The following is a 26,713-nucleotide window of genomic DNA, read 5'->3' as shown; positions in this document are numbered from 1 at the left end:
TAGAAGGAAAGACCAGAAAGGGATGGGCAGCCCAAGAAACTCTACCCAAATTGGAACCCTAAGTTTGTGATCATCCGAGATGCAAAAGTCTCAAGACCATTTCTAAAAAATCAAGTAGAGACAAGCAAACTGTCCACGACCCATGGCAAAAAATGCTCTTTACTTGGGAGGGGTTACCAAAAAAAAAGACAAAAAAGCCCTTCATGAGGCTTTGAATCCCTTCAAGTTGAATCCCTTAGGGGGACTAGACTTTGGTGACCCATTCATGCAGTGTCCTTTTAGATGGAGTGCGACCCACAAAATAGCCAATAAGGGTTTGGGTTTCTAGCCATTGAAAAGAAGATTCAAAAGAAAAAATATTCAAAACTAGGTTGGGAGAGGAATTACCTCATGAAATACCATGGACACAAATTTGTGTGAGTTTTTTCTTAGTGGGGCCATTTTCACATGCAACAAGAACTCCAGTACTAGCAGCAACTGCTAGGCTAGAGAGGGCCGAGGCCATTATATCCTAAAGAAAATTTTGAAAATAAATGCAAAATAAAAATTAGGAAAATAAATCAATTCTTATTCTAAATAATTATTAAAAATTATAATCCTAAACTTCATCCATTTCCACACATTTAATTAGTTTACTTCATTTACAAATTCAAAATAAAAATACCAATTTTATGTCATTGAAGGTGAACATATATACTTTTGTTAGCCTTTTCCTTTACAAAAGGGTGACAGAGGTTTGTGCTTTCACCCCACACATATTTTGGGGAGCAAAATTTAGAATTTGATCAAAATAATTTTTGAAAGTTTTAGAGGGTTTGGATTTACATGCATTCATAGATTGTCTTAGATTTTAGCTATGGTTTTGAGGTAGGGTTTGAAAATCCATTATAAAATTTTATTGAAAGATCTATCTACTTTATATTTTCCTAGGTGCTTGCATAATACTTCTTAATTTATTGTATTAATTTTTGGATAAAGAATTATGTCATAGATTTTGAAAAGAAAAACTTATTGGTGGAATATGACTGAAAACTATGTGTTTTCTTATATTCTATTCATAGTCTTGTGATGTTTATTTCTGTGATGGTTTTCTTTATGGGTTGTTTAGTTGGCCAAGTTAGGATGTGCACTAGAGGCATTTTTAAGATTTCTTTTATGATTATTTGGCTGGATCTCATGATGTATTTTATGATTCAAATTGAGATTTATTTTGATGAGCATCTATGAGAACTTGAGTTTTGAGAACCAAGGTTTATTTTTGGGTTGCCTATTAAGGAACCAAATTCGACTGATATTACTTTTGATGGTATTTTTATTGTCAGTTGTTACTCATTGATTAGATGTCATTTATTGTTGACAATTGACTTTTAATGATGAATGTCAACTATTTATTGATGGTGTACTTATGATTGGATGTTCTAATTTTTGGTGATTTAGTTTTATTGATGACGATTGTTATCAATTGATTATTGTTCTTGGATATGTGGCCTTTGACTTAAAATGGATATATTTTACTGACTTTGTCTTGATTTGATATTATATTATATTTTGTATATGGATGTTGACTTGGTGTGTGATGTTGGTATTGAAATGAGTGTCCTTTTGTTTTTAATTATCCCTTCTTGAGTAGGTTGTGTTACCCTTGAGGTAGTTTTGGCTATCAAGATTCCTTGCCTAGGATTGTTTTATGATTTGATTATCTCTGTGTGAATTGTATATTATCTCTCCTACATGGTGGGAGTAGGAACCTGACTAGTTAACCATGTGGTCGGAAGGTAGTGTCTTCTTACCATTTGGGTCCACCTTAGATTTGCAGATTTTGGATGTTTTTTGATGTAGTTGTACCATTATAATTCTTATTCTTATCTTGGAGACTTCTATTCATTTGATGTATCTATGTATCATGTATTTTGAGATCCCACAAGATATTGTATTGTATATTAATGTACTTGTATCTATTCTCACATACCCTGCAACATGTGTAGTTGATATTTTTCATTTGATGTGTTCTCATTGTATTATTTGTATTATGCATTTTCTTATGAGATGATGTATCTATTATTTCTTTATGATCATGAACATGTACTGAAGACTTAAACTAATTATTATAAACTTCTTATATGTGACTCAACATGAACAAACCCTTAGGAATAAAAATTGTATTTGTAATTGCTTATGTGTATATTGCTTTTGCACTATTATCTTGTGTTGTTTAAACTTTAAAATAAATTAGTTCATTAAACATTGGATCATGTTAGGTTATTTCTCTTGGGTTCTCGAGAAGGCATTATAGTTATGCCTAGTACATGAAGAGGTACTAGAATTTTAGGATGAAGTCACTTCAAAAATTATAGAAAAAACTACTCATTAGAAAATTATGAAAAAAATACACAACTTCTAGATCTCACTGTCATGCCCAAAATTTATGAGGCAAAATACAACCAAAAAAATTCTTTTTCTTTGCTCAAACTTGATCTAACAGTATGAAGTATCATCCTTTACTAGTTTGAATGTTTTATCGATCTATGAGGTATGTCACAGTAGATAGGTAATGTTATCGTATCAAATGCTCACCCTATCCTCAAAGTCAGTCATTACTTATGTGATTTTGAAACATAATTTTTGCATCGGTGCGGTTATAATGGTATGGTAGTTATTTTAGGTGAAGATGTTTTACAACAAGTTATTTTGAATTGTTTACCCTTTATTCACTATCCAAATCCTGAAATAAATTATTATTTACCAACTTTTATTTTTTTATCTAAGAGTCATACCATTATTATTTGATGAAATGAATAAGGAATGTATAGAGTTCATATAGAGAATTATGATTCTATTACCAACTATGAACTGTTACTCTTAACTAGGATTCATAGTTAACACCTCCAATTAAAAAAATTATATTCGAATCATAAAACATCGTCTAGTCACCGACTAATTCAATACATACACTTACCAATCCACTAATCCCTATATATAATTTAGTTACTTTATAATTACTAAATTAATCCTATAATTCCTATGTTTATTCACTATAATGCACTTAATCCATAACATAGTTACTTTATAATCTATTAAATAATTCCTAAAAACCACAATTAATGAAATGTATTATTAATTATTCCCTTTGACAATATACATCATTAGTTCATTAACTCCTAATCGTACATTTTTTAAAAATTATTGTTTAGTCTTTTCAAAAATTGATTACTAATTTAACTATAATTTTAACCATTAACCCATGGCATCAATCCTAAAACATTTTAATTAAAGAAAACCATTTAACATCATACATTTTTTAATCTTTATTAACCTCTAAACATAACCTAAGTTTCTTAAGTTCAAAATTAACAAAACCATTTTTTTTAATATCCCAACTCCTACCTTTTTTCCTAACTACACTTGCCCCTTCACCCCATCTTATTCCATTGTTTCAAAGCTCTATTTTTCCCATGTTTGAATTGCAAGACATGGGGTCACATGCCCACTCTTTTTATCCTCCCTCCAAGATGTTTAAAACATAGGCTATACTACCTTTTTCAAATATGCTTAGTTGTAAATCTTTTGTCAACATCAAACATGACTAACTCATGCAGATAACTCTACCTTTAAGGAGGTGTTAATACAAGTTGTTATGACATGTGGGCCCTCCCCAAGATGTCCCATATGCTCTTTCCAAGGCATAAGGTACTTGGTGAAATGACATAACCTAAACCCTTCATCCTTCTCCAACGATGGCACCTAGAAATTGAGGAGGGCATTTTTCCTTTAGCCCAAGGTAAATGTGTTTGGGATTGGGGTTTGACTTCATGTCAGAATTGTTTTCCCTCCCCATAATTCTTGTCACATGCGTGAGTCTACCAAGGTAAGAAAAGTATGCACTTGGGATGGTTTTATTTTATATTTTATTTATTTACCCTTTTCCTTAATTTTGTTTGTAATTAGTTTATTATTGATGGGGACTACTATTTAGTACTTTCAAGTTTATTCATTAGGTGTCTAGTATTAACATAATTTTAAAATTGACATAATCTTAAGTTAGATATTTATATTTTTGTGTTGTTTTCAAAAAAAGATGACCTAAGGGTCACAAGACTTACCTGGGTCCAAGTATATTCATTTTTAGCTTAAGTGTATTATTATTATTATAATATATTTTTTGATTTTGAGAATATTCTCTTGAATAATTTAAGCAACTATATTAGGAGAAGGTAAATTTTCCATTCCTCATACATTTTCTAGAGAGGAAATGTGAATCTACAACATGTTTTTTTTTACAAGCTAATTTTTTTCTTTTAGTCCTACCATAGTGTTTTAGTATACATGATGTGATGGTACTTTCCTAACCTGGAAATCTATTAGAACTTCCAAGGATAAATAATCTAATTTTTATACTCCAAATGAACTATCAAGTAGGATATCATCCTTTCATTTATTGAATACATAGTCTATACATTTACACTACTACCAAATATGTATTGAATTAAATCAACCATTCCAAGAAAAATTGCAACCTCTATGAAATATTTACACTAATTGAATTGAAAGGAGAAGTATTTCATTTGCATGATTTCCCATATTGCATTATCCCATAATGAAAAAAACTTGCAATGAATATTTCCTTACAAGAGAACTATGTATAGTTTCTCATCCTTCCCTTACACAATTTCAACATTATATAATGATGTGCACTCTCTTTTACTTCAAAATGCAATAATAATGAAGACTTGAAAACCACAATACATTTGAGATGACATAGAACATTTATCTCTCTTTTCACATTTCTTTTATTTTCCATCTTATCGAGGGTGAAAGCCTAACATCTTCAAGGAACCCATCTTCACAAAACTTGCACACAAACACAAACTAGGAACCATGGAGGCTCACCTCCCATCCTAGGCTTCAATGAAGTCACCCACTGAGCAGGGGAAACAAGATCCAAATGGGTTACACTCACACATCACTTGCCATTGCATGAACACAACACATAACAAAAAACAACTCCCTCACATGGCTTGGACAATGATTCCCCATTAGAATCATCTCACATTGGCTAAAGGTGGACTCTTCAAAAAGGAGATGTCATAACTAAACATAAACATCATATTGCAATTGCATTTTTATTTCAAGGCCATCATAAAGATCTCCTCCTTATTACATAGAAAATCCCTTGTACCTCTCAAGAAAACAAGGTATATGGATTCAATGGAGCCCATACTCCATGAAAGAAAAACAACTCCTCATCATGAGGTAAATCTTCTTAACTACAATGTTGAGCCCAACTAATCCCTTCACCAAAGGCTTCTCTTCCCTCCCAAGGGTGAGTGAAGCATTCACACCCATAATCAAATTCAACATTAAAATCCAACAAGGAAATGAAGAAGGAAAAACCAAGAACTCTTCAAGAAAACAATACATGTTCACATTACCACAACACAATACCAAAGTCCACAATGCAAGATTCACAATACAATGCATGCTCCATTGACAAATCCTCCATACTTGCAAATTTATTTTTCCATACTAAAAGAAATAAAGAAAAGAAAAATGTTTTGAGACACCAACCTTGGTCCAATCTAAAGGAAATGATAGTTGTAGTAGAGCTCCCTTAATCTCCGTCGAAAACCCTTACTGTCTCTAAACTTAGAGAGTGGGTGAACAACTCACTATTTTGTCCAAGACTCTCTAATAAGCCCTTCTTACCAACTACTTTAACAAATACACTAAGACACTCCCTTTTACAACCTTGTCTCCTCTAAATTTTCTATATTTAACTTAGTGGGAACATGGAGGAGAACACATGTGACAAGTCCATTTTGGAATTGGTGGAAGAATGCATGGATAAAGGGGCCCTCTATATTGTCTAGTCACTATCATAGTCAAAATTAGGCCCCTAACATGTTATACTATCACATGGGAAGCTCATTTTCACATAAAGACACTTTGGGACCACCTAATGACCCCTCAAAACCCTAGCCAAGTCCAAATTCGAATTTCCTTTGATTGTGACCCATCTTACCCCTTGTCAAGTGGATTTACTTACTCATTAACAAGGTAATTAGTTTTAGGGTAAAATGCCACCTTGACCAAAACCCTACATGACATGTCATTGCACATGAAATTCACAAGTGACAAGTGACACATAAAAACACATTCCACATCAACATGACTTGTCCCTAATGCATGTTTATGATTAAAATTTCCACATGCAAGAAAACTCACATTTATGAACAAAAATACTTTTACCACAAGGCTTTTGAATCTTCCAAAGATTCACCTTGGTTGAACTATGCTCACAAAGGTTTGGAACTAGTTTCCCCCAAGAATTTCCATGGTTCCACTTCTTGCATATTAAACTTGAGCATCAGTAGTCCAAGGAGGTCATATAAAATATATATATATCATAAATGCACAAAATTTCAAATTTTACAAAATCCATATGAACATATTTTAAATTAAATTTCCTTTCCTAATCATTTCAAATAATTCATTCAAAATGTTAAAATATCAAAATCTTTCCATCGTATATAATCATAAATCATATAATCAATTTTAACATACTTAATTGTCATAATCAACTTTTATTTATCAATCATTTTCATATAAAGTTTTTGAAATGTTAAAATGTGAGAATCTGCATATCAACATTAATTTTCTAATAAAATGATTCAACCAACATTCTGAACCACATTCTAATCCATTTTGTATCAAATGACAAAGTGTTGGATCTATATTGCTAAATCAGCCAATCATGAAAATTAGTTTTGATTACATACCTTAGGTTAATACCACAAAAATGAAATCATCACAACTAGTATTCTTCGATTCAATTACACATAGTTTTGATTACTAACACTATCTCATTATCATTATGAGATATACATTATAAGAGTGGGTGTTAATTCATGTTTTTACAAAGGTCTCCTAAACAACTATCCTAATAGATCATAACATACTATGAACCCATCGACATAGTTTTCTAAGTCACAACATCTCAAGTCTTTATTCCATCGAGTCCTATGTAATGAACCTTTTTAGGTCATTGGTTTTTTGTGACTTTTTCTTCCACTAATATGTATGCCTCAATGGTTCTTTATTACCTTTTCCCTCTATTGTTTGTGTTTGGTTATTGCTTTTTCCCCATAGACTTGCCACTGCAACCTCCCAATCTATATTTGATCTTTGAATGTATGAATTTTAGGTCTTTCCTCTAACTCTTGTTATTCTTGACCAGATATCACTGTCTTACTTTTGCTTATCATCCATATCATGTTCCACAAGAGAAGCATCTAGCATATTAGCCTCCGTCATGTAAGTTCTCTTCCTTTTCTGATGTGGTTGAATATGCGACTATCATATAAATGGTCTCTTTATTTTCTATTATTTTTTTTATTTCCCTCTTTATATGATAACATAAAAACTCCCAATGACAATCTTTTTATGATTACTTCTCTTCTTACCAATTACCGGTAATGGATATTTTTGCGCTCCTACTATTACTCTTTGTTGTATGCACTCCATTTTTGGATGAATCGATGTTTATTAGGATTTAGATTATATATGTCTATAGACTGCATACACTAAGGTGATCTTCTCTTTAATTTCTCTATCCAAACATACTCCTAGATGTGCAATGTGAATATATAGTTGCATCTGTATCATATCCTCTTGGGTTAACGACATCCTTTGAAGATCTAGTATAGTGTTCACATGTTTGATTAGGACACCGGTTTGGATTATGTCCTAAATTCCTACTATTTGCCTGTGATTCTTTTCCATAGTTTCCCTCCCTCCATTTTCTGTTCCAATCCTTTGTAAATAGCCGCATAGAAAGTGGTTTCTTAATGGTTGTGACTATTCTCTATAGCCACTCGATGATAATTAGGTGCTAATCATACATTTGACATATAATCTCTTTATATTCATTATTGAATGTATGGTGCATTATATTTCTTGGACTTAATAATGTTTTCTTATAAGTTATATATTATATTGATATTATTATTATTGTATAAATATATTGATTTATGATATTGCACTATAACACAATAATGAAATTTGACTTATTATTATTAATATATTATATAGTGTAATTATTAATATTTAATTGTATATTCTATTATTTATTAATATGAAATCTTATTTTAGGGGAATATTTATAATGAACCCATCACCATGACTTTCATTTCTAATAATAGATTGTATTATGTAAATAACAACATTACAACATATCATATATTATATTAATAATAATGTTAATAATAATATTATTATTCTTAATACTATTACATAGTACATTTTCTTTATATATTATTTATAATAATATTTAATTCTCAATTATATTATAATATTATCCTTGAATATGTCCATTTCATAGTATAACATCATTAATCGTTTATTTATATATTTTTATACTATCATAATAATAATTATATATCAATATCATATAATAATGCTTGATGCACTACTATTAATATTTATATATGCAATATTTATTTAATAATAGTGTACATAATTCATTAATAACATTATTGTTATTATTATGTGTAGAATTGTTATCCATGAATCTTGATTACATTACTAATATTATCAATCTTTTATTTATTATAATTATAATGTAATATCATACTGTATGATAATAACATTATTATTATTATTTTAATTATTAATAATGATTTGACCTTTAATATTACCTTATTGCCTTAGTAACATATTATTATATTAATAATATATTAATATTTCTTTTAATATATTATAACATTAAGAAATAATATATTTATTTATTCATAATAATTTACTTATATTACCCTAATTGGGGGACATGACATCCTAGCTTACCGACTTGATGAAGTTTTGAATATGATGACTACAATGTATATCAGTCTTAACAAGATCTCAGGTCCAATATTAATAAGAAAGATTCCAATCATAACGTACCTAAATCTCAAAACCTACTTATCATCCTTCTATCATATGGTGTATGATAACAGTCTATAATTCATATACCATGCATGAGAGACAAGGACATGACACCTCACCTCCTCATGCTTCCAATTTCTTACCACATCTGTGCTATTTAGGGATAACAATATGGTACTGGGGTAGGGGCCTTACACTCACTCTTACCTATCATCCCAAAAAAGGGTTTTTTCAAAATATTAAATATAACTATATGATTTTTTGAGTGCATGAAACAAACTATGTTATGGTTGTTAACATAAAATAGGAATAGTTCTTCATGCACACAAGATTTGACCCTCTTAATATTATCCATTTAAAAAAAAATCTTAGTTTAGAAATTAGATTTAGAGTACTATAATTTCTATGTTGTACACATTTTCTCATTTTGAGTGCATGACTCTCAAATGAGTCTTCCAAGATAAGGTTTACCCGATTTCAAAAAAATGGTGTCAACTTATACCCCTTTTTGCACACCATCTTGGTGCACTTACCCATATGTAAACTATACAATTTACAATTAAAAATATAAAGAAAGGAAGAATAATATGTAACTAGTATGAAAGATAGTTGGAAGAGGCCAAAAATTCTCACAAGATGCTAATTTTGGGCTACAATATGCAAGGGTTCAATCTAACACATGGGGATCCACACATTCACAAACAATGATGGTGAAAATGAGCTCCATTACTTTAATTTATTTAAACAAATCAATTTATAAACCATGGCTGAATTAGTATATTTATCACATTCATTTTATAAACTTTATTTATAATTCTAAAATATACATACCTTCAAGAAAAATATATCATTGATCTTTATTAAGTTTATATTTAATTCATTAAATTAGTTTAACTTAAAATTATACGTAATATATTATTTTTCTTACAAAATTAAAATTAAATAAACTAAGTTACTTACTAAAAATATACTTCACAAATTTATGTTCTAAAAAGAATTAATTATCTTTTAACTCCAATTTCTTATTTATATAATCATTAAAGAATTCCTACATTAAGAGAGTACTTTACAAATTTATGTTCTAAAATGAACTAATTATCTTTTAATTCCAGTTCCTTATTTATATCAATCACTATTTGATTCCTACATTAACTTATTATTAAAACATAAAAACTAAAAGGGAAAGGAAAAGAGAAGTATTGGCCTTCTAAGTCCCCCAAGGGGAACACAAGTAAAGATGTTATTCTCTTGGGAAAAGTCATTTTTTCTGCTAAATCATGAATACCTTCATTCTTAAGGATGCATTTGGCTTTTAAGTTTGAACTTGGGTCACTATTTTTATTGCTGAGGAAAGCTTCCTACATAGAATTCTGCTAGCCACTCACTATTATTAAGGTATCTTTCTTCTCTCTCATTTAGTGATAGGTGTATGTAGGAAAACCTGAATGGTTTTAGTGTTGTGGTTTTTAACTCCTTAACAAGTCGTGTATGCTCCAAGGGTCTTTTTTCTAGAGGGAATACAAGTGGAATAGGCATATGTAAATTCTTAAAATCTTGAATTCTCTATTTGGATGCACCAATCGAAATTGGACAAGAATAAAATAGGAATACGTGTTCCAATTTTGGTCCAAAAATGAGCATTTTCTATTCCACCTAAATAGATGGAATTGAAATATAAATTTTTTGGTCGATGATTTTCCCATCAAATTGTGGCTAAACCAAACAAGAATAGGAATATCTACCCCCATTTTCTATTCGAGAATAAGTATTCCTATTCCCATATTTTTATTCCCGCAGCCAAATGGACCCTAAGAGAATGAACTTAATTTTTTAACTTTTATTTATATTTTTCATTTTTCATTTTGGAGATTTAATTTCTAATAATATCTCTGTCAAGCATATATTTCCTCTTGCTGAGGTGAGGGGGAGCTTTAATTTTATAGAATTGTATTTATATGCAAGTGCTAATTTGGTCACTTAATTTTCTATGCAAGACTTAAATTTTATAAAATGCTTTAATTTTATATTGTATTTATATGCAAGTGAAAATTTGGTCACTTACTTTTCTATGCAAGACTTAAATTTTATAAAATATATTACTCTCTATGTTTTCCTAATACTCATAATTGTTTTCACTTGATTCTAATGATGAATCATAGACAATGATTTGAAACATTGATTAGAAATATACAAACACTTTTAACAAAAAAATATTAACTAGGAAGTTTTTAAATGACTGAGAAATAAAGGTTTTTCCTAATGACAACAATCTTAACAATCAAATGTCTACCTTGTTTTCCCATTTCATCAATAATTATTTTCTAATGTTTAAAGGATCTATACTTTTAATTTGTCATGTTATTTCTAAACAATTTCATGCTTCATTTTATGCATGCACTATTTGTTTCATAGATACATAAGTGTTAGTAAACAATTTTGCCCATCAACAAGAATTACAAAATGTGACTCAATACACCTGACAAGAAGGAAAAAATGTACTACTAGTTGGATCAGTTATCATTGATTGATAACTATCCTCTGAATTAAGAGGTACAACTCCCTCATACAAGATATTCAATGAATGTGATATTTAGTTGTGCCTTTAACCTGAAGACACAAAAGGATTTTTAACACCCGCCCATCAACATGAGACGAATGCAATATTATCCTCTCCTTTGATCTTATATGCTCATCTTTCACTTTAACCTCATGTCCATGAATAGGTCACTTTCTCTGTTAGATGATAACATAATCCTTCAATTATTATTTCTAAGCTGTTTTGAATCCTTTGCTTGCATAGCACTTCAAGTTTGCATGCATATACCTATTAGAATATATAGTCCACCAATATAAATGAGAGGTGGGAGGAATCAATTATCCAACTATTATCACAATTATCAATCTTATTAGATCGTAACCTTATGAACAACATAATTAGAAAACACAAAAAGATACTCATGTACAATAACACCTGATATGTTAACTAGGGAAACCCTTGATTAGAGGGACAACCCCAGCGGGGATGGTACCCACAAGATTATGTACTAATATAAATATTCCTTGTTAGAGGATGGACCCTATTAGGAGTCTATGAAAAAATTCAGTACATATCAGTCCCTGTTAGGAGATTTTGAATCCCTATTAGGAGATTCCAACCTACCTTGTTAGGAGTTGTGCCAACCCTATTAGGAGTTGTAGAAGGTAGATGGACCCACTGTCCAAATAGCTTTAGGGGCAAGACCAATGAATCCACTATCCAAACGATCTCTATATTATTCGATGTAGAATAATAGAATTAAATTGTAGCACTCCTTCCTCTTTCTTTGTCTTGTCAACCATACTTCTACTCCTTCAAATCTTGATACCAGATCACAAACTTTGCATCCAATAATCCCTTGGATCACCTACTCACATTTATCAAATACTCTACTCTTTTTTGCATTTCCTTGAACACTGTGCATACAACATACTCATTCACACTCTTATAAATAAGGAAAACATCTTTCCCTTATACTCTATATTCAAAATAGTTCCTTGAGTCAGCCTTGTGGCTTTCCCAATTAATTGTAATAAGATAGTTAATTAATTCATAATTATAATAGCACTATTGGCTCACAGTCTATACAACTTATCATGGTTGTGACACTAGGGCTTGCACACTCACAAATGTCACCACCAAAATAGTTTCTATCACTGTCTATCTCTAGATTATATCTCCTTAAAGATATAATGCAATCATCAGAAACTGCTTAACAGTTAGTCTATCTCTATACTACTATCTAAAAATTACTTATAACTTCAGCCTGTCTTCGAGTTATGTTACATACATTTAGCCTTGTCATCAGGACAAAGTGTGGAACATGTCCTTCAATGTGTGTCTCCTGAAAATCAAAACTCTATCCATATGACCTTGTTCACTTTATGCTACTCTATTAGTCTTCACATAATTACTACTATGTTAACATCAATGACAAACATAGTCATGAATGTAACATGTCAATATTGTCACATGCTCTTCAATTCTTAGGATACTCCCCCAAAGGGATACCATTAACATTCATGCTAACAATACCCCTCTTTTTCATTGATGGCAACATAGATGAAAAGCATCTAGGTTCCAAAATACCGAATGATACTCTATTGTTGTTTCTACTCTCATCTTTTCAAATCCTCTTCATCAATCAAATCTGAAATCTTTTGGAACACTACTATGTTTAGTATCTTCTTTAGGATTGGAAACAATTCTTCACAATAAACACCTCTCAGCTTCTCCACCATATAAAAATACTCTTCATGTTGCATATCTCCCACATAGAGCTATTCCTTCTTCTTATTTACATGAATCTTTCTAAATCTCCCTAATAACTATCTCTCCCCCATTTATGTACATATCTCTGCAATTCATACATAGGAAATGTTTTTCATGCACTGTTCTCCCCCATTGACATCAATGACAATGGCCTCATTATGTAAATTTATTGCTCCAAGTCTTCAACCATCTCAAGTGTCCAAAGAGACTATTCAATACCAAATATTAAGAGTCCTAAATGACTCTGCTCACCACAAATACTCCCCCATATATGAAGCATTAGGATTCAATCTAGTTAAACAATAGTTCTCTGTACCATTGGATTGGTGCAATCTTTGCATCATTTTCTCTAAAGTAGGCAGGGGCATAACCCTAAGCATAACTTTTAGGTATTCAAAAGTGTCTTTATGTAGGGGCTTTGTAAAGATATCTCCAATCTGATCTTTAGTACTCACATACTCCAATCTAATTTCTTTCTTTACTACCTTCTCTCTAAAAATATGATACTTAATAGATATATGCTTAGTCTTAGAATGCAATATAGGATTCTTAGGCATACTCACTATACTTGTGTTATCACAATATATGATAACAAGCTCTAGAAATTCTATCCCAATATCTTTCAACATCTACTTCATCCACATAACTTGATTACAATTATTTGTTGTTGCTACATACTCTACCTTAGCTATCCTTTGTGAAAAAAATCATATTTCTTGCTTAGCTAAGAAACCAATCTTCCTCCAAGAAAGAATGCTCCACCACCAATGCTCTTTTTGTCATCCATTATGCCTTCTCCATCCACATCAGTATAAGCACATAGAGTCAAATCACTTCATCTATCATTAGATGTTCCCTTCAAATATGTGAATATCCTTTTTACTACTGCATAATGATAGTCCTTAGGATCAATTTGAAATCTAGCTACAATCCTAACTACATTTTCTATATTTGGTGTGAGTCAGATATTGCAAACTTCCAATCATGTATATGTACTTCTTCTACTCAATTGTAGATGTCTCATCTTTTCTAGATAACTTGTGACTAGTTATCATTGGTGTACCAATAGGCTTACAACTTTCTAGGAAAAATCTCGTTGAAAAGTCCTTCAAATACTTCACTTGTAAAATGAAAATGCCATCACTATTTTGGACAATTTGCAAACCTATGAAGAACTTCATTTATCCTATCATGTTCATTTCAAACTCATTCTTCATTTTTTCATCAAATTTATCACTTGCTTCATCATTGTGTCCAAATATTATATCATCAACAAATATTACTATTAACAAAAAACTGTTCTCAATTTCTTTCAAATACAAGTTACTATCAATCATACCTTTAGAAAATCCAAGCTTTATCAAAAAGTTGTCCAACATTGCATACCTAGTTCTAGTTGCTTTCTTTAGGCTATATAGAGCTTTATTCAATTTGCATACCATGTCTTTATCTTCTATTAGAGGAAAACCTTCAAGCTACTCAATGTATACTTCTTTAAGTTATCCATTCAAGAAGGCTGATTTGACATCCATCTAATACACTTTGAATTTCTTATTTGCTACATACGCTAGGAAAATTCTTACTACTTCCATTCTAGCTATAGGAGTATATGTCTCTGCATAATATATTCCTTCTTTTTGTGAATATCCTTTGCATACAAGTCTAGCCTTGTTTCTTACATCTTTTCCTTGTTCATTCATCTTGTTTCTGAATACCCATTTGGTTCCAATAACATTCTTGCCTTTAGGTCTAGGAACTGATTCCCATGTGTCATTCTTCACAATTTGATCTAATTATTCCTTCATTGCTTGGAATCCAATGATTATCTTTACATGCTTCATGTTTACTCTTAAGTTCAACTTGAGAAATCAAACATATTTTCTCATTCAGTTTGTTCTTTTTCATCACTCCTTGATGTAGGAGTTTCTAACTCAACTCTTACTTCTTCTCCTAGTTTATATCTTTCTCCTCTTTTCTCAATAATTTGCACATCATTCTACAAATTATTGTTAGTCTCAAAGAAAACTTCTACATTTTCATGGTCAGCCTTTGGATCAACAATAGTTACCAAAGCTATCTCTTCTACTACTTCCTCTCTCTTAACTAATTCAAGCTCATTATAATTATCATCATTTTCATTCAAGAATATTTTGTACTTTATTTAAATTCTTCATTTTCATTAGAAAGTGAACTCTTTCTAGATTTCTTAATCTCAGAGGACATCTAGACGAAAAATTACCAAACTATTTACATGTCCAACAAATGAAAAATTTCATACCTTCTGGCTTACTTTTCATAAGAAGATCAATACCTTCTTTGATCAATTTGTCTCCTTCGGATCTAGATCAATACCTTCTTTGATCAATACCTTCAATGCTCTATTCTCTACACAAATATGATAACTCACCAAGAAGCTCTATCTTATATGTCTCAAAATTTCCTCTATTTGACTTAGGACCATCTTTTCTAAAACAAATTACCATAGATCTTGCAATATTATTAAGCTTTCTATTCAAGGACCTAGTGTTGTGGTACCAATTGTTAGAATATATAGTCCATCAATATAACTAAGAGGGGGGTGGGGGAGGTGAACTAGTTAGCCAACTATTATCACAATTATTTAAATCTTAACCATATGAGAAATATAATAAAAAACCACAACAAGATACCCATGCACAATAACAACAGATATATTAACTAGGGAAACCCTTGATCAAAGGGAAAACCTTGGTGGGGATGGTACCCACAAGATGATGTACTAATATAAATATTCTTTGTTAGAGGATGGACCTTATTAGGGGTCTATGAAAACATTCAGTACATATTAGTCCCTATTAGGAGACTTTGAATCCCTGTTAGGAGATTCCAACCTTGTTAGAAGTTGTGCCAACCCTAATAGGAGTTGGAGAAGGAAGATGTACCCACTGTCCAAACAGATTTAGGGGCAAGACCAATGGACCCATTTCCAAATGATCTCTATATTATTCCTTGTAGAATAATAGAATTTAACTATAATTCTCCTTCCTCTTTCTTTGTCCTATCAACCAAAATTTTGGTCCTTCTGATCTTGATACTAGATCAAAAACTTCACATCAAATAATCCCTTGGATCACTTACTCACATTTATTAAATACTCTGCTCATGTTTGCACTTCCTTGAACACTATGCATACAACATACTCATACACACACTCACAAACAAGATAAAAATCTTTCCTTTATACCTTATCTTCAAAATAATTCCTTTAGTTGGCCTTGAGGCTTTCTTAATTAATTATATTAAGATAATTGATTATTTCATAATTAAAATAGGACTGCCAGCTCATAGTCTATACAACTTATTATATGTGCAACACAAGGGCTTGTGCACTCATTGACATCACTATCACTATCTAATTGTACATCTCCAAATTATATCTCTCTTAACAATGACTTTGTCTATGTACTACTCTCTATAAATAACTTATAACTTCAGCATGTCTTTGATTTATGTTATGCACATTTAGCCTTGTCATTAGGATAGAGTGTGGAACATGTCCTTCACCACACATCACCTAGAAATCAAAACTCTATCCATATGACCTTGATCTCTATATGCTACTCTGCTAGTCTTCACAAAATTATTGCTATGTTGACATCAATAATAAACATAGTCATGAATGCAACATGTCAATACTGCCACATGGTCTCCAATTCTTAAGATACTCCCCCAAATAAATGCCATCATAATTCATGCTAACAATACATCTCTTCCTTTTCTCTTCCTCCATATGATTATGATCTAGGTTAAGATCATCACCATTTAAAGAGTTTCATAAGGAGTTTTCTAGATGGTTCCATGTTTTACCTATTTATCTTGATCGTCAAACACACAACATAGGATTTTTGATCCATTTCATGGAAATTTTTTAAACTACCTTTCTAGGTATTAAATGTGTTGTAACAACCTCAAAAAATTTAAATATTCCTTCCAAGTCATCTTGATAATCATTTCACCTCAAACTCTGTTTCATTCCCAAATTTTGTGTGAACTCTACATTACTCGATCTTTATTATTTCTTGATGCTCAACATTGTTGTTTCTTAATTTTTATAATCCTTTTGATGCTTGACATGTGTTATGCTCATCACATACTATATAACTTGACACTTGGATTTTTCTCAGTCGTTGATGAGTGTGTCACATATAGAAAATTACTCTATGACCATTACTCAACTCCTATATATCTCTCTCCATATTCACTTTTGTACTCAAGTTGGCCTATATAGAGTAGCCCAGCTGTAGTGATGACCATCTAACTCTACTTTGTGAATAACTAAATGATTGACACTAATAGACAATAATGGTTAGAGATACCAACAATCTCCCCCTTTGACATTAGTGGATTTTTTTTTTCTCATATTTACATCTTTACAATACAATCTAATAAATGAGATGTCCCCCTATATCTTATGACTTATGCCTTTGACTAAACAATGCAAACATGACTAACAAAAATCCATTTCACTTTTATTGAAAACTGTATTCATCCAAAATTGTATTTGTTTCGCATCTTGTTCACATCACATTCTTCTTATAAAATTTGTTTCACCTTGTTCACTCTATTCCCCCTTGTTTACTCTATTTTCCCTTTGTTTTTGAACACTATATGTCACTACTGTTGGGATTGAATAGGTGGCAGTAATCAATATTTTTCAATGATTTCCTTGTGTTAGAAATGGGAATTACTGGGGTGGGGGGGGGGGGGGGAGGAGGGTGAATTAGTAATCTACAAACTTTAGTCACCAACTAGATATTATTTGTTACTTTAAACCATACATAACAAAGTAATAAATTAATGCTAAGTAGTAGCAATAACCATGCACAAAGATAACTCATAACACCATATTTATTAACTAGGGAAACTCTAGCCAAGGTAAAACCCTAGTGGGGATGATACCCACTAGATAATATACTAATATATAAGTTCCTTGTTAGAGGATGGATCCTGTTAGGAGTCACTGAGTAAATTTAGTATAGAGAGTCCTTGTTAGGAGACTTTGAATCCCTGTTAGGAGATTCCACCCCTATTAGGAGTTGTAGTATAGTAGATGCAAGATGAGCCCACTACCCAAACATGCACTTCAAATTACAAGAAAAGCTCATTTCCTGAACAAGTAATCAAACTTTTGGTCACAAGGTAGCTTCATAAAATTCACATATATTTCTTTTACAAAAGTTCAAATACAACTGCTCAACACTTCTCCAAGATAGCACACTTGAATTCACAAGATGTCCTTTACATAAATACCATGCCTTTACAAAATTTTTGCTAGGTTAGCTAAGACCATAATATATTTTCCAACTTAGAGTAAACATCTAGGATGTCGGTCCTAATTGGACAAGTAATTATTTTTGTAAACAAAATAATTCCTTTCCTTTAATTTCATTTTCCTATTACATTGCTAAAACACAAATATCTCTTTTTTGTATAGTCCATACTAACTTCCAAGGTTATACATGTCATCATCAACATGTATACTATCTCCATTTAACTTCACTAGTCATGATATGACATCATCAACAAGTTACAAACAAAATAATGCACTGTTTTATACCAAATTCATACTTAGACAATTCTCTATGTGCTAGGAGGTAAGTATCTTTATTTCCAAGGTTTCCTATAAGCATGTACATCATGTGTTTCCATAAATGACAACAATTACATATCTTCATTAGCCAGTTGTCAATACCTTGTGAACTCTTGTAATCATGGTCAAAGCATGATCCCATATGGTTCTTGTTGCCTCCAAATTTTGATTATGCAATTGTAGTCTTGTAGCTAATTCAATTAAAATATCAGCCACTAAAAGATTATGATCTTCTATATAATAAGATCCTAGGCTATTTCAAGTTCTATCTACATGACCTCCAAATGAGGTATCATCATCACCTAAATAGAGATAAATTTGGATATCATGTAGCTATGAACTACTTGAAGCTCAGTCTATGTACCATAAGCACTCAATAAATTATTATAATGATGAATACTTGATCCTGCTGACTTTGAAATAATGTTGCCAGATCTCTTCATCTTAGCCTAAATTCTATTTAGTTGTGCTTGAATTTTATTAGTGAATCTTGGGACATATGACAAAATTGTGTACAAATGTTGTACCTTTTGAATTAATTCAATTACAACCTATAATTTCTCCTACAATTAGACTTTCTAATCCACAATGGTTATCGAGGCTTTTTCCACAACCTTAGTTTCAAATCTTCTAGTAGACCAATCCATTAACTTGTCATTAAGTTCCATATTTCTAGTATTCACTTGATCAACTATATTTACAAGTTGGTTTATGATTGGTTCATCTTGTTCAAAATTATGAATGTCAAAAGCATCAACAAATATATGCTTAACATCATACAATACATGTTTATATTTTATCTCTCTTCTCAACTCTTCTTACTTCTTTTTCTTCACCAAAACTTCTTGCAAAAAAATAGTTTACTCCAAGGTGAGATTTTCCAGGTCAAATTGTGGCATCTCAATAATTTCATCTAGACTAACCTCAATATTTGGTGAAACATCTTTTATTGCTTTCCTCTTTTTGCTAGATGATGGAGTGCTACTGCTTGGCACTGCCTTGTGAGTTGGTGAAGGGGTGTCAACACTCAGTCTTTCTTGTGCATCCATGCTTGGGACAAAAATAGTTATACTATTCTCATCTTTATTTGATTCTTTTCCTTCCTCTATATGAGGTGCTAAAACAATCTTATCATTTACACTTCTTTCTTTCTCTTCACCATCTTCCTCTAAATGTGTGAGCCTATGAAGTGTCAGGGGTGTCAACATGCATAAGAGACATGCTATCTTGTGGACTTGGCACACCTAGACTTTCTCCACTACTATAATCATCATCAATGTTTACAATATCTATCTCTTCTTTGTTTCTAGATAACCCAAAAATTCTCTTCCATGACAATTCACTTTTCTATTGTACAACTTCCTCTTTAGTGAGTAATATAATTTTTTTTTCTATACGAAGGAAAAAATCTGCTCCTATGCTGCTCCAAAAATGTGTTTTGTTGCTCCTGGGATAGATTAGGCATTACTCTAACTAATACATTAGTCCTTATATTTTTCTCTTCATTTCTTTCCTATTCCCATCTTATTTTTAATCCATCATACAAGTCTTTGGTTATTCTCTTCTATATTTTAGTAGAAGCTAGCTTTTGTATAACATCCTCAACTACATTTCTATCATCATTATCTAGTGTATCATATTTAAAAAGTCTAAAACTAGATAATCCTATAGCTCCTCTTAGTTCTATACATACCTCATCAATAGTCTTAGGCTTCCTCTAATGTGGTCCTCTAACCAATATTCTTCTTTTGGTTTTGGAGGGACTAGGTTCAATAGCTTCTGCTACCTTAAACTTTGTAGTCTTCTTGACACTAGCAACTACTCATGTCCTTGGCTTATTTGGTAGTGGAGGTGTCACTACCAGCCTCTTCTTTGATCCTTGAGGCTTCTTCCTCAGTGGCATGACATCAGTTAGGGTTTTACCTTTGTTTCCTCCTCCTCCTCCTCCTCCTCCTCCTCATTCTTCATCATCATCATGAGTGTCTTGTTCTTCATCTTCACCAAGACCTTCTATCAATTGCAATGGTTCTTTTCCCTTGTCTAGGGTGTTCAATTTATCATCTAGGTCTTCAATCATTTCCTTCCTTTTCTTCTCCTTTGAAGCTATCTTGATGTTCATAGTTACTCATTCTTTTTCTTCATCAAATCTACTAAAAGGTTCTACCTCAACTTCTATGTCTTCTTTCAGTAGTGCATCAATGTTAGCACTCACTACATCACTATTTATCTCATATTCAAAACTTTGTATCCAAGCCTTCCTTAGCTTAACTACTTGTACAAAAGTGTTGTCTGTATCAACAAGAAAATATGTCACTATAATATTTTGTGACCAATTCTATAGGAATCCTCATCCTTCTTTTCATACTTTTGTTAAATTCATCAAAGTTGGCATTTATTACATTTTCAAAATTTTCTCCTAATTAAGTAGGATACTCATTGACCTATCTTGTCACTAGTTTGTCTTGCTCACATAAAACATCACCAATAATAGGAAAATACTTCTAAATGTAAAAGAATATACAAACAATGAGGGATTCAAACTTACACATTGAATTCTTTTCTTTTCTCATTGATGATAGAATCTCTGCAAGTTGTAACATTTGTAGCTTAACAACATCATACTCATGATCTTTCATCACAATCTTCCACGCTTGGTCCACAACCATACAAGGTACACTATTCAATCTTCTCAATTGATAGAATTTGTGAGCAATGATTATCACTAAAAGTTCAATTAGTGGGTCATAGATGTTTGTGATGGATAGACCTTGTCCATCCCACTCAGCTCCTATTTTGGCCTCAATTTCTTCATGAGTCAAACATTGCATGGTTTTCTTCTTATCTAGGGTTGGATAGCGTATAATCCTATGAATCATTTTCTTTGGTATTTACATTGATCCATTTTTTAGCCAATACTTTGTCATGAATTATACTCAAAAAAAATTTATCCTTTCAATTTTAATTTTTTTTAGGAATTCTAGGGCATGAGTTAACCCTTTCCTCTCAACAATTTGAAATTTGTCCTTAAAATTCCTTCATTGTATAGCTTCTCATAAGATTCTCTAATTTTGCACACATAACAACTTCTGACATCATGGACATAATGACTTTAGGTAGTATCGAAGATAGCACACCCATAGAGTCTCATTTCATAACGATATATGAAATAGCATGAAACTTAGTCAAAGGACAAGCATCACTCTTTACCATTTGGATTATACTTACCTCTTGGATTATTCAATTGGTTGAAAAAGCTGCCATGATCATGCTCTAGATACTCAACATAGTTCAGATCTTCACTCATTCAAGCTTTTTTGCCTGAACTGCTCTCAAAATCTTTACTCATTGCAAAAATTGCCAAATTGCTCTATGATCTTTGAAAATCTATGTGCAAGGTATGTTATAATGACTTCAGATTTTTTTATATACCTTCTTTTGATTGATTTGGGGTCTACATTTATGTTGTGCACTTGGGTGAGTGGAAGCTAGTTATCTCAGTCAATATTTGATGCCTTACAACTAGGTTTTTGTACTACAACTTAGTCTCTTCCATATCATTTATGAAGTGCTTAGTCAATGTTGCAATGCTCACTCAATATAGAAAAAATTACTGACACTCAACAACCTTTCATAAATTTTTTCTTATGCATCTTGTATATGTAGTTATGAACCTTTGTCACATTTTCATGTAAGGAATTGAAGTATGATATTTCAATTAAGTATATAGTACCATACTATTGGAAATATGGTTGGATTAATGTCTTGATGGTTCTCATTTGTGGCAACATACATTCAACATTTCATTTATGCATTTAGAGTTAGAAAATTGTCTAAGTGTTAGATAGTTTACAACAACACATAGAACACATGTTTAGTGTATGGATGACTTGTTAAGAGTTAGCTCATGCGTAGTTAAGGAAAGCTTCATGATAGTATCATGATGACATGTTCTAGTGTGCAGATGTGTACAAACAATACAACACGAGTTATGACTAAAATACCAGTGTAGGTATTTAATAGTGCAAAATAGAGCATAGTAGAGAATTAGATTGTAGTGCCTTAGGAATTATTTTGGTTATGAAATAGTTACTAAGATATGGTGAGATGACTATGTGGATATTATTCCATAATATATATCATGTCAAGTGTGTAAACACATGAAAGCCAATTGAGTAGAGTTTTGTAAATATGCAAGGTATAAGTAAAGATCTTATCTTGCTCAAATAAGTGTGATATCCATGATAGATGAGTAAGTGTTATGTGATGCAAACTATTTTACAATAAGATTGAAATATTTGTGAGCCTTATGTAACATGAGATCTAATGTATGATCAGAGAAAGTGTGAATGACATTAGTAAGTAATTATTATATGCATACCTATCTTGTGAGGAACTAAATTGTATAATTGCATGTTAGGGTAGTGGGGTCTTCTTGCATACATTGTATTTTTTCTACCAACTCCTAATAGGGTTGAAGTAACTCCTAGCAGGGTTGAGGTTTCTAAAAAGGCTTCATCTCCTAACAGGGACTCAAGGCACTATATGTATTTCATAGACTCCTAACAGGGTCAATATCCTTAACAAGATCTTATCGTTTAGTGAATCATCTAGTTGGTATCATCCCCACCAAGGTTTTCCCTTAGCTAGGATTTCCCTAGTTAACAAATAATGGTGTTATGAGTTATCTATGTGCATGATTATATTTACTATTCAACATTAATGGTTTACTTTTATATGTAAGTTATAAAGTAATTAACAATATTCAATTGTTGACAAAATATTGTAGAATATAGATTCACCCCCTCTTAGTATTATCTATTTCTAATACATACATACCTTTCTTGCTTAGTTTGAGATGGAATGATCACTTTCTCTATTGGATTGGGTGACCTTGGCTCCATTAGATCCACTATTTCTATCTTATGCTTTTGTTTTTCATTTTTGGTTCATTTCATTCCTAGTCCTCTCAATGTTCACTTTGCCTTTTCCTTTGTCGTATGTCTGATTTCATGAATGTACTTGAGTCCTACAATTGTTGCTTTGATGTCCAAACTTGTGATATTTGGAATATGCACTATTAGGTGCATAATTATTTCTCTAATTTGTCTAGTAGGATTTTGTCTTTGATCTACATTCATATGCTCTATTCCCATAATTCATATAGTTGTAGCAATATCCTTCAAGTCTAGGTGTAGTATATGTATTCCTCAATCTTGACCTACATTCTTATATTTGATGTCTGTGTTTCTTGTTGTAAAAAGAGTAACTAGTAAACTTAGGTTTAAAATTTTGCATACCATGTTTTCATCTACAAGTATTTATAATATGACCAAGTTTTCCATAGTGGTAGTATGCTGGTTTTTCCTTTGACTTTGCATTCCTTAGTTCTCCATTCCTAGATGATTCTCCTTAGTGCATGAATTTCTTGACCCATCATAACAACTTGATGACTTCACTTCTTCCTTTGATTTGTTGAATCTCTCCATGGATTCTAATGCAGGAGTATCTAGTAGTGTAAGGGCAATTATGTATCACCTAAAAATATACTTACAGATATTTTCTATTTAATGTGTTTTTATTTTTGGATACCCATTTGGGTCAAATAAAGGTTCCAACTCTCACAGTTCCATTATTAGTTTTTTGGGTTAGAATTTTTAAGCACCTTGAGATACATGTAAATGTAAAAAAAAGGGTTATTTTGTAATTAAGCCAAAATTATGATGAATTAGATGGTTTGAGTAGGAGGGATGATTATACATGTAATTTAAAGCACTCCAGAAAAAGAATTAGGTCAAAAGGCTTTATGGTTAGAAAGTTATTACAATTTTAATTTTCTTGGAGACCTCCTAAGAGTGCTTCAAAGTCAGATTTGGGGCACTAAACAGCCTTGTACAGGGCCAAAAAATGGGGGATGAGCTAAGCTAGTCCATAAGGCTATAGAGCACTTTGAGAGCTTTCTAAAAATTTAAACAGTTCGTCAATCAGAGTCATGGTGCAAAAATTATGCCTCTTGAAAGTTGGATTACTATTTCTGGATTCTTCTAATTTTACACCAACTTCTAGCATGATTTTTGGAACCTTTTGTTTTGGTAGTGGATGCCAACTAGCATATTCTAGAATGTATTCTTAACCCTAAACCATTTGGGGCTTATTTTAAGAACACTTCTGGCATTGTAAAGGTAGTTCTTAGTGGAGTTAGAGAGAAGGTATTGTGTGGAGGATTTCTTTCTCCAAAATCATATTGTTGTAAGCCCATAGGGAATTTTTCATTGATAATAATATTTCCCTTTTCCTATGTGTTCATTTAAATCTTTGGTTGTGTCTCCATTAGATTCTTTCTCATTTCTCAATTCATTCTTCACTATGTCATTCTATGATTTCAGATTTGCAATTTCCACATCTTTTTGATTCAATTTCTTCTTTGCAAGCATGAGTTGATTTATCATATCTAGTTGAGTGTTTGTGATATTTCTCACATCTAATATACTCTCTTCAAGTCTAGTAGCCATTACTCTTTTGTCTTCTTTAGCCATAGTCTTGTCTTCTTTATCTTTCTTCTTTTGTTCAGTCACTTTGCATAGTCTCACTGATTGGATTCCATGTTCTCTTTTCAATCCTCTTATTTATTCATTCAAGAGTATTTTCCTTTCAAATAGGTTAGAAAATGATTTTTCATTTGGATCAATTGGTTCAAACAGTCTTTCAGTCTCAACTTCTTCATATGAAAACTATTTTATTTGGATGGCAATTTCCTTTCTCTATTGTAAGGAATCCTTCACATCTTGTCTTCACTTCTCAAGTTTTTGTAGTGTGAGTTGGATTTCAATCACCTAATTTTCTATAACCTTATCTAGTTTGAATACCTCCATCTCGAAGATCTAATCTCCAAACCTTTTAAGATTTTCCTAGAGAACAAAATCTTAGATACCAACTATTGATTGATGGAGGAATAAATAAGATAAACTGGATATTGAGACGGGTGGATGAATCAAAATCTATAACATTTTATAACTTCTCACAAATTGATACACATCTATAAATAAATTATGCATGTAAAACTTATAATGTAAATCTAATATAACATATAAATCTACTCAATCACATGCATGAAAGTAAAACACATAACACAATATTTGTTACCAAGAAACCCTCCAAGGTGAAGGTAAAACTAGGGTGGGGATGACACCCACAAATCTTCACTACTATAGTAATAAAGTTAACCAATTAAGGTTAAAATGTTTGACCATAAAATATGATCTACCCTATGAGGATTTTTCCCTGTTAAAGGATTAAGAGATTGCTAGGTTTCACCTTGTTAGATAATTTAAAACTTACAAAAAAGTAAGGAATTTGTTAGGAGGTTTACATAGGCCTATTAGGACCACTCTATTAAGATATTTACCTTGTATTAATTAAAAAATAATTTATTCATTACCCAACTCTAGATTTTATTTGCAAGCTGATTTGAAGTCTTCTCCTTGCTAATTGATCCTCTCCTCTAATATGATATTCTTGTCTTTCCATTTCTAGTGCAGGAGCATCTAGGAGTAAGGTAAATCATAACTCAAATTTTGGTTTGTAAATGGAAAACTAACCATTTAGTGAATGAGGACTAAATTTAAATTCCCAAGGTAGGTTTTAGATGTGTTCTTAGGTAAGGTTCAAGTTTGAGACAAGTTTAACCAACTAGGTGATGATAAGCATAAAATTGCTAGAAATTGATCCATAAGGAAAAACTTGAAAAAATGCTTAAAATAGGGTAAAAGGTGTGTAATGGAGGTTCTTAGGGGTTTTTAATTCATTCCATAAGTTTTGGAACCAAACTGGACAAGTTTGAAGGCATAGATAGTAAAATT

Source organism: Cupressus sempervirens, chromosome 10 (assembly GCF_028749045.1).
Source record: "Cupressus sempervirens isolate cs-2001-9-10 chromosome 10, ASM2874904v1, whole genome shotgun sequence".
NCBI classification, from domain to species: Eukaryota; Viridiplantae; Streptophyta; class Pinopsida; order Cupressales; family Cupressaceae; genus Cupressus; species Cupressus sempervirens.
The sequence above is the reverse complement of the archived record's forward strand: the minus strand, read 5'-3'. Positions refer to the sequence as shown.